This window comes from Podarcis melisellensis, assembly GCF_964234715.1.
Source record: "Podarcis melisellensis genome assembly, chromosome: W".
NCBI classification, from domain to species: domain Eukaryota; kingdom Metazoa; phylum Chordata; class Lepidosauria; order Squamata; family Lacertidae; genus Podarcis; species Podarcis melisellensis.
Genome location: NC_138535.1, coordinates 902,205 through 920,314, shown reverse-complemented (window position 1 = coordinate 920,314; position 18,110 = coordinate 902,205).

Here is an 18,110-nt window from a genome sequence, read left to right as displayed (position 1 = left end):
CCACTGCTTTGGATTCCCGGATGAACCCGCGCTTCAGATTATGCTCTATGAACTCTCTGAGCTCTTGCATCTCGTCCTCAGACATGGAATACAGCTTTGCAGTTGGCAGCTGCGCCCCTGGCACCAGGTCGATCGCACAGTCGTAAGGCCTGTGAGGCGGCAACTTGTCAGCTTCTTTCTCGCAGAAAACCTCCAAGAATCCCTCGTACTTGTGAGGCACTGCCTGCACCATGCCCAGGTGCAGTTGCTGCTCAGCTCCTTCCTCCTGATTGGTTTGGATGCAATGCTGAGCACAATACGATGAGCAGAAGGTGATTTGCCGCTGGTACCACGCTACAGCGGGACTATGCCTCTCCAGCCAACTCATGCCTAACACAATGGGCGTGTCTGACAGGTGGGTGACATTGAAGCTAATGACTTCTCGATGATTTCCAATCTGCATCACCATGGGAGGCGTCTGCTGCACAATTTGCCCTCCCAGCAATTTCCTGCCGTCCACTGTGACCACGTTCGGAGGCGTCGTTGCAGGCAGGAGCGCTATGCTATGCTGCTTGACAAATTGTATTCCCACAAAATCTGCATTGCTCCCCGAATCAATCGTGATGGGAACTTCCAGGGATCGTCCATTTGGCAGCTGAAGGGTTGCAGTGAGTTGCACTGCTGGCTTGGGTGGTAAAGGGTCTGTGCGTTGCAAGGGTGCTGGGGACTGTTCTACAGATCCGCCTGGCTGAGCCCCAGTAGCTCCGCTTCCAGCCAGGCACTGTCGTTTCCCTGAGGCTGCTCTCTTTGCACCACTTCCGCTGCCACTGTTGCTAGAGCTGCAGTGTGCTTCTGGAGCCTCTGGGGGCACTCTTTCGCCATATGCTGTGCACTGTCACAGATGTAACATTTCCTGGTCCCTCTAGGAGGCTTCGCCTTTACTGCACCGGAAACAGGGGCTCTGGATGGTGTCTGAGCCCTAGCACCACCAATTTCCATCGGCTCTTCTCCTTGCCTCCCCAAGGGCGAGGGGTGCGTCTGGCTGAAGTCCCTGGGGACAAAAGGGGGGGTTCTCGCTGGTGCACGCGCCTGGGGTCCCTCCCCCTCGTGCCACGGGCGTCCCTCATGTCGTATTCCGATAGCCAAAGCCCGTTGCACTACGTCTTCTAGGGTCTGGGGTCTATCTCCCCTGGCGATCTCATCCTTGACGGGGGGGCTAAGACCTTCCCAGAAAAGATCTCTGATGGGTTTACTATCCTTCTCCCAGCCCAACGCAGTTAGTAATGCAAAGAATTTGGAATGATATTGACGTACAGTGGCTTTGCCTTGCCGCAGTCCGTGCATCTGTTTACGAGCAATATCCACATCCACAGAGGACTGGAAACAAGCATCCATCGCTTTAATAAATTCATCAGAATTGCGGCGGGCAGGGCCATCTTCGCGCCACAAATTGCGCAACCAAGCTCTGGCCTCCCCATGCAGATGCGAAATTATGAACCCCACTCTCTCCTCCTCATCTTTAAAATCATGACGGAGCAAATGCAGTGCATACACGACGTCTGCCCTGAAGTTAGGGTAGTCTTGCAGGTTGCCATTAAAGTCCGTAACTAAGGCGCCCCCCCGCCGTCCAAGTGCAACGCCCTCCGATCTGGAACCCGGAACCCCTGCCCTGCTTGCCTGCTCCCACCTTGTTCGCAGGTCCTGGCAAGTCTTGTCCAGTTCGTCATTCTTCTTCTGCGATGCAATGACTGCAGCTGTGAGTTCGGTAACCTGATTCCTCAGCGTAAGCAGCTGTTCCTCCGCGCTCATGGCTGCTCCCGTTGGTGAGCATTGCAAAAAAATTTTTTTGCGTTCTGGAGAGGGTACTTACTGTCAGAGCCACCCGTCTGGTCCCAGCTCACAAGAGACCCAACTCCAATCCGGTTTATTTACAGAAAGCCTTTATTGAAGATCATGGTTGCGTTTGCATTCCATCTTTGTGACTCTACGTCTGTAACGTTAGACCGCTGAAGTACCCTCTGAATCTGTACCGACTCGGCACCAATTTAAGAGGCTTGTGCTGGACCACCTCTTCCTCTCCTTCCTTTTCCGCAGGGTCTTTCTGCCCCCCTGGGTTCCCCCTCGCCGGGACTCGCCCGAGGCTGAATCCTCTGATGCCTCTGCCCCCCTCCTTCTCGCTTTGGGGCCGGGCTCCTCCCCAGGGCTCTCCTCACTTCCGCGCGCCTCTACATTTGAACTTGGCGCGCGTACGTTGCTTCTGACCTTTCTCTCGACCGCTACACTGCTCCCGGTGCTACTCTCCACCCCCTCCGGCTGAGCGTCCTGCTCCGATCTCCTCCCCCTGTCTCCTTCTCGCTCTGCTCCCTCTGACACACTGGTAACTCCACCCCCTTCACTCCGTTCCGGCTGAGAAGCCGGCTCCTGTGTCCAACTCCTACTGGGGCTTCTCCCTTCGCTCCCCTGCTCCTCACTGCTTCCCCCTTGGCCTCCCTTTGGTCTGATCAGGGGGGCTCCCTTCTGGGAGTCCTCTGACTCACTGGACAGACTCATGGACGACCTTTGGTCATCGTCATCCTCCTCCTCATCTCTCTGGGATTCTTCCCCCTCGCTCTCTGTCTCCTCCCCCATCTGCTCTTCTCTCCCTGAAACCCTGACAACACCAAACTGGGAGGGGTGGCTAACACCCCAGAGGACAGGATCACACTTCAAAACGACCTTGACAGATTAGAGAACTGGGCCAAAACAAACAAGATGAATTTTAACAGGGAGAAATGTAAAGTATTGCACTTGGGCAAAAAAAATGAGAGGCACAAATACAAGATGGGTGACACCAGGCTTGAGAGCAGTACATGTGAAAAGGATCTAGGAGTCTTGGTTGACCACAAACTTGACATGAGCCAACAGTGTGACGCGGCAGCTAAAAAAGCCAATGCAATTCTGGGCTGCATCAATAGGAGTATAGCATCTAGATCAAGGGAAGTAATAGTGCCACTGTATTCTGCTCTGGTCAGACCTCACCTGGAGTAATGTGTCCAGTTCTGGGCACCACAGTTCAAGAAGGACACTGACAAACTGGAACGTGTCCAGAGGAGGGCAACCAAAATGGTCAAAGGCCTGGAAACGATGCCTTATGAGGAACGGCTAAGGGAGCTGGGCATGTTTAGCCTGGAGAAGAGGAGGTTAAGGGGTGATATGATAGCCATGTTCAAATATATAAAAGGATGTCACATAGAGGAGGGAGAAAGGTTGTTTTCTGCTGCTCCAAAGAAGCGGAGTACCACCTATACATCATTTTCATAATATTTTCCCTTAATATCGTACATGCGGTAAACTTAACCCCTTTCTTTCAGAGCCTCTCCCAATCTTCCATCATTATATTATGTCCCACATCTTGTGCCCAATCAATCATAACCGATTTAACTTGTTCATCTTTTGTGTGCCACTCCAATAACAAATTATTCATTTTAGACATATTCTTTACATTAGTATCTAATAACACCGTTTCCAATTTGGTTTTTTCTATTGCAAAACTTTTTCTCTTGTCAATCTTAAATAATTCATTAATTTGATAATATTGAAGCCAATTCATTTTGTCCTTGATTTGTTGAAACGGTTTTAATTTAAATCCTTCACCATCTTCTAACAGTAAATCTAAATGCCTCAAGCATTTGTTTTCCATATTTAGCTTTTTTGGGCCCTGTGCTTCCATTGGGAAAATCCATTTGGGTGTTTTTCGTACCAGGAGGTCCTTATATGATTCTTAAAACCACTATGGGCCTTTATCTTGGCATACCAGAGATATGCATGCCAACCAATTTGATTGTCCAGTTCCTCCAAATCCAAAATATATTCATTCTCTAATTTAATCCAATCTTTAATCCAGCAGAAGGCCACTCCTTCAAAGTATATCTTCAAATCAGGCAGGGAAAAACCCCCTCTTTCTTTTGTATCCGTAAGTAATTTGCATTTAATTCTAGGTTTCCCCTCCCCCCGCCAAATGAATTTGGACACCTTCTGCCATTCTTTAAAACATTTAACATTATCAATAATAGGTAGTATTTGAAACAAAAACAGCATTGTCAGGGAACTGCCATCGGAGAGGCAGCAGGTGGAGGGGCTCTCAGAAGTCAGGAGAGACTCAGCAGCGGAGGAAGGCACCAGCAGGGGGAGAGTGGGGGATCATAAAGAGAGAGAGAGACGGAGGAATGGCTCAGGCAGTCTTCCAGCGATAACAGCGGAGAAGTTTCACGTCCTCCCATAGGTACTCCCACCCCTCGCCGGAAACTGAAGCGCCAAGAGTCCAGACGACGCGTTTCCGTCAAGGAGCTTTTATGCTGGAGTAGATTCCGTAAACGCCCACTGTCGGATTCTGCCAGCGACTGACGGAGCCATGCTCAAGGGGCTCCGTGAGAGACAGAGGTTTGCTGATTTTGCCAAACTCTGAGGGACTAAGCTTTTACGCACAAGCAGCTCATTATCCCATCACAGCAATCTGACAGTCTCTGAAGGCAGCTTGTGCAAGGAGAGGCATCATGAACAACCCAGCCGGAACCGGAGGAGCAGGAGCTGGAGCAGGTCCAAGCCTGGAAGAAAGGTACAGGGCATTGGAGGTCCAGCTAGCGCTGCAAACGGCGAGGCTTGAGGAGAGGAGGGCTCAGGATGCGGATAAGGGAAAAACCACCCCACTCGCAAGAAAGGTGCCAGGATTGGTGCAGAAGTTTGGGGGGGATCCCAGGAACTATCAAGCCTTTAGAACAGAGATGCAATATGCCCTCAATCTGCAGTTTGATGACTTCCCCGATGAGGAGTCGAGAGTGGCGTTTGTGATTGGCCATCTCGAAGGGGGGGCGAAAGACTGGGTTAGGCCCCTGATGGCAGCCAATAATGACATCCTAAAGGACTCGAGGAAGTTTTTTCGCGCCATGGATCTGTTTTTTTCCAGCGAGATTGAGCAGGGAGTGGTGCGCAGACAGTTAATGGCGTGTAAACAGGGGAGCCGGTCTGTCCGTGAGTACTGGACTGAGTTCACCATGCTGATTCATAGACTGGGTTGGGATTTATCGAGTGACCCCATTCAAATGCTGTTCGAAGAAGGGCTCTCTTTGGCAGTGAAAGATGGCGGAGTCTATGGACCAGCTGACTAAATCCGCGCTGACCATAGGAGCGCGCCAGGAGGCGAGAGCTTTGGAAAAGCGGGAAGGAAAGGGGGAAGGTTGGAGGGATTTCCGCATTCCAGAGATTCCAGAGCAGCCTTTCCCACCAGCAGAGCCGATGGAACTTGGAACAGCGCGTGCGCGCGCAGTTTCAAACCCCAGTGGAGGGAGGAAGAAGGAGGGAAAGAGTGCCAAGAAATGTTATCTCTGCCAACAGCCAGGGCACTTTGCCAGAGTCTGCCCGCAAAGAAAGGAATGGCAAGGGATGGCGGGAGCTGTTGGGGGGAAAGAGGAAGAAGAAGGCAAGGAGCAAGTAAAAGCCAACGCCTGGCTGCCACCATCGGGGCACAGCAGCCAGGCCAAAGAGCAGTGAAAGTGCCCACGCCAGAACCCCCAAGACCAGCGCTGGTGATAGAGGTGTTGCTAGAGCTGCCAAACGGACACCCACTAAAGATAAAAGCGCTATTGGATTCAGGCAGCTCCTGTAATTTTATGAGTAATGAGTTTGCAGCTGAACACCAGATACAGACTATCCCTTTAAGTAACCCTTTGCAGGTGACCACGATTGATGGGAGGGAGCTGTTGGGAGGAGAAGTGAGCCAACAGACTGTTCCAATGATAATGAGGGTGGCAAGACACACCGAAATGATAGCGTTTAACGTGGTCACCTTGGGAGGAGCTCCCATTATTTTGGGGATGAGCTGGCTAGCGCTACATGATCCGCTAGTAGGCTGGCATCAGAGGGTGGTTTCTTTTGGATCAGCACATTGCCTAGAACACTGCAAAGAGGGAAAGGCTCAGGAAGGGGCCAGGGCCACTCTAGCAGGGACGGAAGTAACGGACAAAGGGAAGGTGCCACGACAATACGCTGACCTGATTGACGTCTTCAGCGAAAGAGAAGCAGACAAACTGCCCCTGCACAGACCTTTTGACTGTCAAATTAACTTACTCCCAGGAGCACAATTGCCAGTAGGCAAGCTGTATGTAATGTCAGACAGTGAAATGCAGGAGTTAAGGGAGTTCATTGACAAAACTCTCAAGCGAGGTTTCATCAGAGAGTCACGAGCGGTGGGGGGGGGGGCAGCCCAGTGTTCTTTGTGGACAAAAAAATACTAATAAACCCAGATTGGTCGTGGACTTTCGGGCCCTAAATGCAGTGTCAGAACCAGTGACCTTTCCCATGCCCAGAATCAATGACATTTTAACCCGGGTGAGGAAAGGGAAAATCTTTACCAAGCTGGACCTTAGGGGTGCATATAATCTGATACGTATGAGAAAGGGTGATGAGTGGAAAACCACTATGTTCACCCCCTTGGGGGCCTTTGAGTATCTCGTTATGCCCTTCGGTCTACAGGGGGGCTCGGCCTGTTTTCAATCGTTCATGAATCACGTATTGGGACCATTGCTTTACAAGAACTGCGTAGCGTTCTTAGATGACGTCCTGGTGTACTCGGAGAATGAGGAGCAGCATGTACGAGATGTAAGAGAGGTACTGAGCAGATTGCAAGAAAACCAGCTGTGGGTGAAACTGGAGAAGTGTCAGTTTCATACCAGGGAGGTGGAATTCCTGGGGTACCGGTTGTCAGACAAGGGATTGGCCATGGATCCCAGCAAGGTTCAAGCGGTACTGGAATGGAAGACACCGAAAACTAAGAAGGACGTGCAAAGATTCCTGGGCTTCGGAAACTTCTATCGGAAGTTCATCAAAAACTTTGCCCACTTAACGGCGCCCATCACTGATTGTCTTAGCAGCAAGAAGAAATTTGTCTGGACGGAAGAGGCGCAGCGAGCGTTTGAAAGATTAAAGAAGGCGTTTGCGTCGGAAGAGCAACTTCTGCACGTGGATCTACAGCAACCAATGAGAGTGGAGACTGACGCTTCAGACCGAGCGGTGGGGGCTGTGCTTCTACAGCCGGGAAAAGATACGTCGGAATGGAGACCGTGTGCTTTCTTCTCGCGGAAGTTGAACAAATCCGAGAGGAACTACACCGTATACGACCGAGAACTGCTCGCCATTCATGAAGCTTTCCGGAGATGGCGACACTTGCTGATTGGGGCGCAGCACAAGGTCCAAGTGCGAACCGACCACAAAAATCTGGAATATTGGAGAACAGCCAGAGTACTGAATCAGAGACAAGTGAGATGGGCCCAGGAGTTCTCCAAATTCCATTTTGAAATTCGTTACGTACCAGGCTCGGAGAACGTAAGGGCGGACGCTCTTTCCAGAAAACCTGAGTACTTAGAGGGGGAGGGAGCGCCTGAGGAAAGACATATAATCCCTGAGGACCACTGGGTGTGTGGGGCGGCATTGGTGGGGCAGAGAGAACTGGTAGAGGGTACCGAGAACGATGAATACGCCCAAGAAAAACTCAGAGAACTCAGGGGGACAGGGGAGAACACCGGGGGGTTTGAAGAAAAGAATGGGGCGTTGTATTACAAAGGGGCACTATACATACCCGATGGGGAACTGAGGGGCAGAGTACTCAAACAGTTACACGACAGCCCCACAGCGGGGCACTTTGGGCAGCACAAAACCATGTGGTTGGTTACCAGGGAGTTTTGGTGGCCCAAGGTGAGGGAAGACGTGCGGGAATATGTCAGGGGGTGCGACAGGTGTCAGCGAGCGAAAGGGGAGAGGCTGGCACCAGCGGGGCTATTGGAACCCTTACCCACACCAGAAAGGCCATGGGAGGCAGTATCCATAGATTTTATGACGGACCTGCCAAGATCCAAAGGGAAGACAGCCGTCATGGTGGTAGTAGACCTATTAACTAAGATGTGTCATTTTATAGCCTGTTCACACGCGGTCACAGCGGAAGAAACCGCCAAGTTGTTTGTAGAGCATATTTTCAGGTTGCATGGCGCCCCCTTGAGGGTGTTCAGCGACAGAGGGAAACAATTTACTTCCAGGTTCTGGAGGAAGCTCATGAGCTTACTGCACGTGGAAGTCAATTTTTCCACTGCCCGGCACCCAGAAACAAATGGGCAAGCGGAAAGGGCAAACGGGATTTTACAACAATACCTGAGGTGTTATGTAAGTGACAGAGAAAATGATTGGGTAGATAAGTTGGCTCTGGCAGAATTTGCCTACAACAACGCAGAGAATGTGTCCACAGGGATAAGTCCCTTCCTGGCGAATTATGGGTGTCATCCCAGGGCATTTCCAGGAGAAGGAGGGGAGAGATGGAGTGTCCCGGCTGCGGAACACTTTGTTGAAGAGATGGAAGCTATCCACAGGCAACTCCAACTTAACTTGGAGAGGGCCAAGGAAGAATACAAGAAGCAAGCAGACAGAAGCAGAAGGGAAGGTGAAACCATAAGGGTGGGGGATCGGGTGTGGCTATCCACCCAAGGGTTGCCGTTCTGACTTCCGGAGGCGGCGCGAACGGCAATGGCTGCCAGCTCCTGAACGGGAGAGGGTAGCTCCGTCGAAACGGGTCGCCCGCTACGGCGAAGCGGGGACCCATCCAGAAAAACCACAGGCAGCAGAAGCCTGTGGTCCTGAGACCCGGCGGGCGCCAAAAGCAGCCCCTAAAACGACGAAGGGACCCCGTAAGGGGCTCCAGACCGCGGAGGGGGTAGCGGCGCTGTGGGTCGTTGCACGATCAACGGAGCGAAGCCGCGTCGCTGTTGCCGGTGAGCGCTGACCTTTCTTCTTGAAACTGCTAACTTTGGAAAGCAACAACCCGTGAGTAATTTGGACAATATACTTTTAAAGCCTCTAAAATTGTGAATTTGGCTGAAAGCGGAGCGACGAAAAACAGGAAGTCCGTCTTCCCCTGACACTGAACTTGAAAGTAAAGAGCAGGAGGAGTGGAGACAAAGAGTAACGTTTTGCATTGACTGATCTGGCACCTATTTAAACTGTTGTTTCTGGCTGATTTAAAGACTTTAAGTGGCTGATTTTTGGACCTTCATTGAGACAAGGATACCTGTCTTCTGTTGATCTATTGGATTACAAATAAAAGTAAGAAACCCAGGTATTGGAGCTGCCTGAGTAACTGAGCAGTCAGTCTGCAGGCTTTGGATACTTTGAATCTGAACTTTGGAACATACTGAGTTTGAATTTGTTACTTTGAAACACTTGTTGTCTAAGCACTTTTGGAAACAATGTTTGGCTTTAAGTTTTAACTCTGTTAAAATTTATCTTTGTGAAGATCTTTGGAGATCAATTCAGACTTACTAATTTTAATTGGATTGGACTTCCTCCCCAAAGACATTCTAAGCTCCACCTAGAGGATTTTTGGATTTACAGCAGTGACTTTGTTTTACTTTCTCTTTCCCGGCCTCCTGTTTGAGTGTTACCATCTGGGCTCTTACTTTCTCATGGGAACAATTCAGTTTGACCTTGGTTTTTAGATAACTTTGGAATGAGTGGAACAAGAAAAAGGGGAAGAACCAGACAAACAACGTTAACTTTACCGACAGTCTCACAGCGTAGATCATCTGTGCCTGTTTTGCCTACTACTTTGCCTCCTGAGGCAGAAGCGGCTTCCCTGCTACAATCAGGGGAGGGAGAAACTGAGGAATTACAACTGGAAGATATGGCCTCAGGAGCAAGTGGCACTGTTTTGGAGAAAATTTTTGAAAAATTGGAGGCTCTGGACAGAAAGGTTGACCAGCAATCAGCTAAAATTGACTTAAACACAGAAAGTTTAAATAGACTAACTGGACAAGTTGCACAGAATGTTCAATCTATTGGAGAATTGAAGGAGGCTGTAGGTGAAAATCGGAAATTGGCGGAAGACACTAGCCAAAGATTGGGACAGCTTGAAAAAGAAGTAAGACCACTCAGCAAACAAGTAGGAGAACACCAGATCTACTTTTCCATGACAGAACTTCGGAACAGGGAGGCCAATTTAAGGATACGCTCAATTCCAGAAGTGGAAGAAGGTAACTTAACTGAGTTCCTCACCAAAGAATTTTCCAAGTTTTGGAACTTAGAAGAAAAAGACTTTAAAATACTATCTGCTTTTAGGCTTGGAAGACTTATAAAGAAGGAGAAGCCCAGAGACTGTTTGATAATATTGAGATCAAAGGAGGAAAGGGACAAGATTCTAGGCTTGCACTACGGAAAGTCACTGGATATTTTGGACAAAAGAATTGAAATTTATAAGGATATTCCTAAACAGCTGTTGGATCTTCGATCAGACTACTCGGAATTAGTAAAATTGCTAAGGAGCAACTCAATCATCTTCAGGTGGGAGTTTCCCCAAGGTTTATCGTTTACTTTCAGAGGGAGGAAGACCAAAATTAGAACGCCGGAGGATAGAGACAAGTTTTTGGTGGCACACGGAGAAGATCTTCATAAGGGACTTGGATTACCCCCAGGGCCTGAACCTCCGGGGGTTCCTGCACCCCCGGACCCCCGAAAATCTGAGAACAAGGTACCCCCACAGCAAGAATAACCAGATATATTCAGGATGTCTCTGCAACTTTTGAGCTGGAACATAAATGGCTGCAACATTCCAGGAAAAAGGAGAAAAATCTTTCACATTTTAAAAAAGGAACATTTGGACATTATTTGCTTACAGGAAACACATGTGACCAGGCTCCACAGAAAAGTGTTAATAAATAAAAGACTTGGTCAGGAATTTATATCTTCGGATACAGTTAAAAAGAGAGGTGTGGTAATTTATGCAAAAGAGAGCCTTTCACCTAAATTTCTGTTTAAAGATGAGCATGGAAGAATTTTGGCGATAGAAATACAACATCAAGGAGAAAAAATACTGATATTAGGAATTTATGCCCCAAATGAAGGAAAATCGGAATTTTATAAGAAGTTGCATGAGACTATGCTGGACTATCTGGACTACAACAACATCATTATGATGGGAGATATGAATGGAGTTGTATCAACCAACATGGATAAGTCACAGAGCCAAAAAATTTCTAAAGATGGGAGACTACCAAAGACCTTCTTTGAAATGACAGACAATATGGACTGGATTGACATTTGGAGAGTGAGAAACCCCTTGGGAAGGGAAGGAACATTTTTCTCTGAAGCCCAACTGACTTGGACAAGAATCGACCAGATATGGATAACTAGAGGTCTGGCACCTAAGATCAGAAAGGTGGAAATCTGCCCAAAGACATGCTCCGACCATAACGCACTGAGAATGGACATGACATTGATTCCAACCGGTTCCTTCAGATGGAAGATGAATGATGGCCTGTTTAGAGATCAGGAGATTACCAAGAAGGCCCAAAAAGCTCTAAAGGATTATTTTGAGATCAATATGAACACCACAGTGGAAAAAAGAACTATCTGGGACGCAAGTAAGGCCGTGATGAGGGGGTTCCTGATACAACAGAACACGGTAAAGAAAAGGAAACAAAACGAAAGGAAAGATAAAATTTTGGAAAAAATTAAGGAGTTGGAGAAGAAGTTAAGACTTAATCCGAAGTCTCAGCCGATTCTGAGAGAAATCAAACTTTACCAAGCACAATACTCCAAACTGATAAATCAGGAAATAGAATGGAAAATCAAACTAATGAAACAAAAAACTTTTGAGTCGGCTAATAAATGTGGAAAACTGCTAGCTTGGCAGTTGAAGAGGAGACAAAAGTTAAATACAGTGACAAATTTAGAGATTGAAGGAAGATGTATCCAGAACCCCGGAGAGATTAGAAAGTGTTTCCAGAGATATTTCAAAAAATTATACACTCAAGGGCCACAAGATGAAGCAGCGATTAAACAATTTTTAAAGACAAATGGACTGGCAAAGTTGTCAGAAGAAAATAGATCAATTCTGAATGGCAAAATAACACGACAAGAGATTGAGCAGGCCATCCAAAACATGAAACAGGGCAAATCACCAGGACCAGACGGGCTGACCTCCAAGTACTATAAGACATTGAAAGACTATTTGATACAACCACTGATGGAGGTCAGCAATGAAATTTTAGAGGGGAAGAAGGCGCCAGAATCGTGGAAAGAAGCTTTCATCACATTGATACCAAAATCGGAAACTGAAAAGACACAGCTTAAGAACTACCGTCCCATCTCCCTTTTAAATGTGGATTACAAAATATTTGCAGACGTTTTGGCAAGTAGATTCAAGAGGGTTTTAAACAAAGTAATTCATAAAGACCAGGCAGGCTTTCTCCCAGGTAGACATATGTCTGCTAATACAAGGAACATTATAGATATATTGGAGCTTTTACAAACAGACATAAATACTAAAGCTGTTTTAATTTTTATAGATGCGGAGAAGGCCTTTGACAACATATCCTGGAAGTTTATGAAAGGGAATTTAAAAGAAATGGGAGTGGGCCGGGGGTTTGAGAATGGGATTGATGCAATATATTCAGAACAAAAGGCTAAACTGATAGTTAACAATGTGGTTACAGAAGAGTTTAAAATTGAAAAAGGAACACGACAAGGCTGTCCGATTTCCCCGTTATTATTTATTTCGGTCCTGGAGGTGCTCTTGAACATGATTAGAGGGGACAGGTTGGTGGAAGGGATACAGGTCGGAGCGAAACAATACAAACTTAAAGCGTTTGCAGATGACTTAGTTCTGACATTACAGGAGCCAGAATCTAGTACGAAAAGAGTACTACAACTAATCCAAGATTTTGGTCGGGTGGCGGGATTTAAACTAAATAAGCAAAAAACCAAGGTGTTGGGAAAAAACTTGACAGATATTGAGTCGGAACGGTTTCAGAGAGAGACAGAGTTAACTGTGGTTAAGAAAGTTAAATACCTAGGGGTAAACATAACAGCAAAGAATCTGAGTCTGTTCAAAGATAATTATGAAAAATGTTGGTCTGAAATTAAGAGAGACTTGGATAGCTGGTCAAAATTGAAACTTTCATTGTTAGGTCGAATAGCTGCTATTAAGATGAATGTATTGCCAAAAATGTTGTTTTTGTTTCAGACATTGCAGATTGTAGATAAAACGGAGTGCTTCCGGAAGTGGCAGAAAGATATCTCCAAATTTGTCTGGCAGGGCAAAAAGCCCAGAATTAAGTTTAAGATACTAACGGACGCAAAAGAAAGAGGGGGCTTTGCCCTGCCAGACTTAAAGTTGTACTATGAAGCCGCAGCTTTCTGCTGGCTAAAAGACTGGCTACTTCTGGAGGACACGGACGTGCTGGATTTGGAAGGTTTTAACAATGCATTTGGATGGCATGCATATTTATGGTACGATAAGGTTAAGATTAACAAGGTCTTTAAGAACCATATTGTTAGAAAAGCAATATTTAATGTCTGGACAAGATACAAAGACTTATTAGAGAACAAAACACCGAGGTGGCTGTCACCTTTGGAGGCTAAGGCCCGAAAAAGACCCAATATGGAGGCCAATTGGCCAAAATATTGGGAAATACTAGAAAGGGATGGAGACAATTGGAAACTGCAGAGTTTAGAGAAAATGAAAGATAAAGTGCGAGACTGGTTACACTATGCTCAGATCAAAGAAGTGTTTAAGATTGATAAAAAGTTAGGATTCCAGGTGGAGAAATCGAAACTGGAAACAGAACTGTTAGAACCTAAGACCAAGGTACTTTCAAAAATGTATAACTTGCTGCTGAAATGGAACACACAAGACGAATTGGTTAAATCGGCTATGATAAAGTGGGCCCAGGATATTGGGCACAACATTATGTTTGAGGACTGGGAAAGGTTATGGACCACCGGGCTGAACTTCACAGCATGTAATGCTCTGAAGGAAAATGTAATGAAAATGATATATAGATGGTACATGACCCCAGTGAAATTGGCTAAAATATACCATTCGTCTGATAACAAATGTTGGAAATGTAAGGAAAATGAAGGAACATTCTTTCACCTCTGGTGGACCTGCCCTAAAGTGAAGGCCTTTTGGGAAATGATATATAATGAGTTAAAAAAGGTATTTAAGTATACCTTCACCAAGAAACCAGAGGCCTTCCTTCTGGGCATGGTCGGCCAGAACGTGTTAAAGAAGGACAGAACATTTTTTATGTATGCTACAACGGCGGCAAGGATACTTATTGCTAAGAGCTGGAAAACCCAAGATCTACCCACACTGGAAGAATGGCAGATGCAGCTGATGGACTATATGCAACTAGCTGAGATGACTGGCAGAATCCGCGACCTGGGAGAGGAGAGGGTTGAAGAAGACTGGAAGAAATTTAAGATCTATTTACAAAAGTACTGTAATTTGGTTGAATCCTAACAAGGAAGCCAGAGCAGAAATAACTGTCTACCATTAAATTATAATTTTTTATTTGAGTTTAACCTAAATACTGCACTTAAGAGCATAAACAAGATGATAATTTGCTTGGAAAAATTCGTTTTTAATGATGAAAGTGGAAGCGGGAGACGTGAGGGAGTCCACAATAGAATGAAAGGATGTTATGAAACCTATTCTGTTTGTTAAATATGTATCTGTAAAAAATCTTAATAAAATTTTTTATAAAAAAAAAAAAAAAAGGGTTGCCGTTCAAGGGTGGGTGTAAGAAATTGAGACCCAAGCGGCTGGGACCCTTTGAGGTCATACAACAGGTCAACCCAGTGGCATTCAAACTCAGATTGCCCAACCACATGAAACTGCACCCAGTATTTCACAGGTCTCTGCTGTCGCCATACCGAGAGGGGCGAGAGTGGGGGGAACGTGAGAGGGAGGTTACTCAAACCCCAGTCATAGAAGAAAGGGAACGCAACATGCATGTGGCAGAAATCATAGATTCCAGGTGGAAAGGGAATCAGGTGGAGTATTTGGTAGAATGGGAAGGGGAAGCGGAGTCGGAAAACACATGGGTACCGGCAGAGGAGGTCAGTGATGAGATGTTAATAGAAACGTTTCATCAACGGTTTCCAAGGAAACCTCAGCCCGTGGAACGATTCAGGAGGGAACACTTCGGCACAACCGATGAGGAAGAGGAGTTTGCAGGGTTCCCAGAATCAGGGCTGGAAGAGGGAATAAACTCTGATGAGGAAGAGGACACAGGGAGACAGTGGAGAGAAGTGTTCGAATCCTCTGATGATGAGGAGTGTTCTTTCCGGGGTTTTCCATCCTCACCGCCAGCAGGGAAGGGGGCGGGAGAGGGGGGAGGGGGCCCTGGAGGGGAGGTGGATGTCAGGGAACTGCCATCGGAAAGGCAGCAGGTGGAGGGGCTCTCAGAAGTCAGGAGAGACTCAGCAGCGGAGGAAGGCACCAGCAGGGGGAGAGTGGGGGATCATAAAGAGAGAGAGACGGAGGAATGGCTCAGGGAGTCTTCCAGCGATAACAGCGGAGAAGTTTCACGTCCTCCCATAGGTACTCCCACCCCTCGCCGGAAACTGAAGCGCCAAGAGTCCAGACGACGCGTTTCCGTCAAGGAGCTTTTATGCTGGAGTAGATTCCGTAAACGCCCACTGTCGGATTCTGCCAGCGACTGACGGAGCCATGCTCAAGGGGCTCCGTGAGAGACAGAGGTTTGCTGATTTTGCCAAACTCTGAGGGACTAAGCTTTTACGCACAAGCAGCTCATTATCCCATCACAAGCATTTTTGGCAATACATTCATCTTAACCACTGATATTCGACCCATAAGTGAAAATTTTAAATTTGACCCTATCTCTAAGTCTCTTTTTATTTCCTTCCATACTTTTTCATAATTATCCTTATATAAATTCAAGTTCTTCGCTGTTAAATTCACACCTAAATATTTAACTTTTTTTGTAAAAACCAGGCCTGTTTTTTCTATGAGGATTTTTCTTTCACCCTTGTCTAAATTTTTATCTAGAACTTTGGTTTTGCTCTTATTTAATTTAAATCCTGCCAGCTGCCTGAACTCCTGAATCATTCCCAGTGCTTTTAATGTACTGGTTTCTGGATCCTGTACAGTTAAAACCAAATCGTCAGCAAAGGCTTTTAATTTATACTGCTTGGATCCTACTACAATGCTTTTAACTTCCTCTTCTTTCCTTAACATATTCAGCAATACCTCCAGGACCAAAATAAATAATAGAGGGGAAAGTGGGCACCCTTGCCTGGTTCCTTTTTCAATTTCAATTTCCTCTGATACCACATTACTAACAATAATTTTAGCTTTTTGTTCAGAACAGATTGCCTTGATGCTCTTTAAAAATTGCTGACCAACCTCGATACTTTCTAATTTTTTTTCCATAAAGAGCCAAGAAATATTATTGTCAGGGAACTGCCATCAGTGCCGGAGGGAGAGAGCAAGCTCCAGAGGGATTCCAGATAGCGTCCCGGGAGGGGCAGAGGCAGCCCAGCTTCTGGGGAAGAGAATCAGCGTAGCACCAGTGGAGAAGGGGGGCAGATGGGGGAATCGGCGAGGCGGTCCCATGACTCCTTGCCGCGGACCAGCGGTGAGAGTAAGGGTCCTCCGCTGCCTACGCCCTCCTTGCGCAAAAGGCTTCCGTGCAGGGAGAGTAGGAGGAGACTAGGCGTCAAAGAGCTTCTTTGCTGGAAGAAGTTTAAAAAACGCCCACTGACGGATTCTGCCAGCGATTGAGACAGCCACGGGTGAGTGGCGGTCCGGACGGAAAAGGTTCACTAAGGCAACCCAGCCAGGTGTTGGCACCGGCTTACGCACGAGGAACCCCTAGAACCATTACAGCAATCCGTCAGTCCCTGACGTTGCTTGTGCGCAGCGGGAGATAAGGGCGGAACGTTTCCATGACAACCGCATTCCGGAGATGCCGAGGGAGCTGATGGAGCGCGCGTGCGAAGTTTCAAACACTGGTGAAGGTCGGAAAAGGGAGGGGAAGGAGTGGAAAACTACCAAGAAGTGTTTCCTCTGTCAGCGACCGGGACATTTTGCAAAGGTCTGCCCCCAGCGAAAAGCCTGGCAAGGCATGATGGGGGCTGCAGGCCACGACGAGAAGGGGGAGGAAGGGCCGGTGCAGGGAAACGACAACGCCTGGCTGCCAACCAGCAGGGGCAGCAGCCAGGCCAGCGACCAATAGAAGTGCCCCAGCCTGACCCCCCCAAGGCAGCTATAGCCATAGAGGTAGTGCTAGAACTCCCAAATGGGCACCCTGTCAAAGTGGAGGGACTGCTAGATTCTGGCAGCTCATGTAATTTCTTCAGCAGAGACTTTGCTCTGGAGCATCAACTCCACCTGTTACCACTAGATTTTCCCTTGCAGGTGACCACCATCGATGGCAGGGAACTCCTGGGAGGGAAAGCAACACGTCAGAGATGTCAGAGAGGTGCTACAGAGATTGAAGAAGCATCAGTTGTGAGTCAAGCTGGAAAAATGCCAATTCCACGCCAGGGAGGTCGAGTTCCTGGGGTACAGGTTGTCAGACAAAGGACTAGCTATGGACCCGGGCAAAGTGAAGGCAGTGCTGGAATGGAAAGCCCCCCAAAACAGAAAGGATGTGCAGAGGTTCCTAGGCTTCAGCAACTTCTACAGGAAGTTTATAAAGAACTTCGCTCACTTGACAGCGCCCATAACGGATTGTCTTAGTAGCAAAAAGAAGTTCACGTGGACAGAGGGGGCGCAGCAATCCTTTGAAAGACTGAAGAAAGCGTTCACCTCGGAAGAGCAGCTCCTGCACGTGGATCCAGAGAAGCCCATGAGACTGGAGACGGACGCGTCTGACCGTGCCATTGGAGCGGTCCTTTTGCAGCCTGGGGCCAAGCAGGGCTGGAGGCCGTGTGCCTTTTTCTCTAGGAAGCTGAGCAAGTCGGAGCAAAACTACACAGTGTATGACTGAGAACTGCTTGCAATCTTTGCAGCATTTCAGCAATGGAGACATCTATTTGAAGGGAAATTCTGTTCCTGCACATAACTGCGGCATTATGGGAAGTCTTGCTTCTTGCTTCTTTTCTCTGGCATTCTGGGAAGTCTCACTCATAAGCTTTTCTCTGCTTCTGCACACACTGTACGAACCTGTTCCAAACACCAAGACATTCCCTCATCGCTCAGTTCATTTTAAGTTCATGATGACCTGCTCTCAATGCATAGCTGACCACATCTACGGAATTCGATTGTTATATTCTTTCATGTTATGATCAATCATTAGTAATTGTTT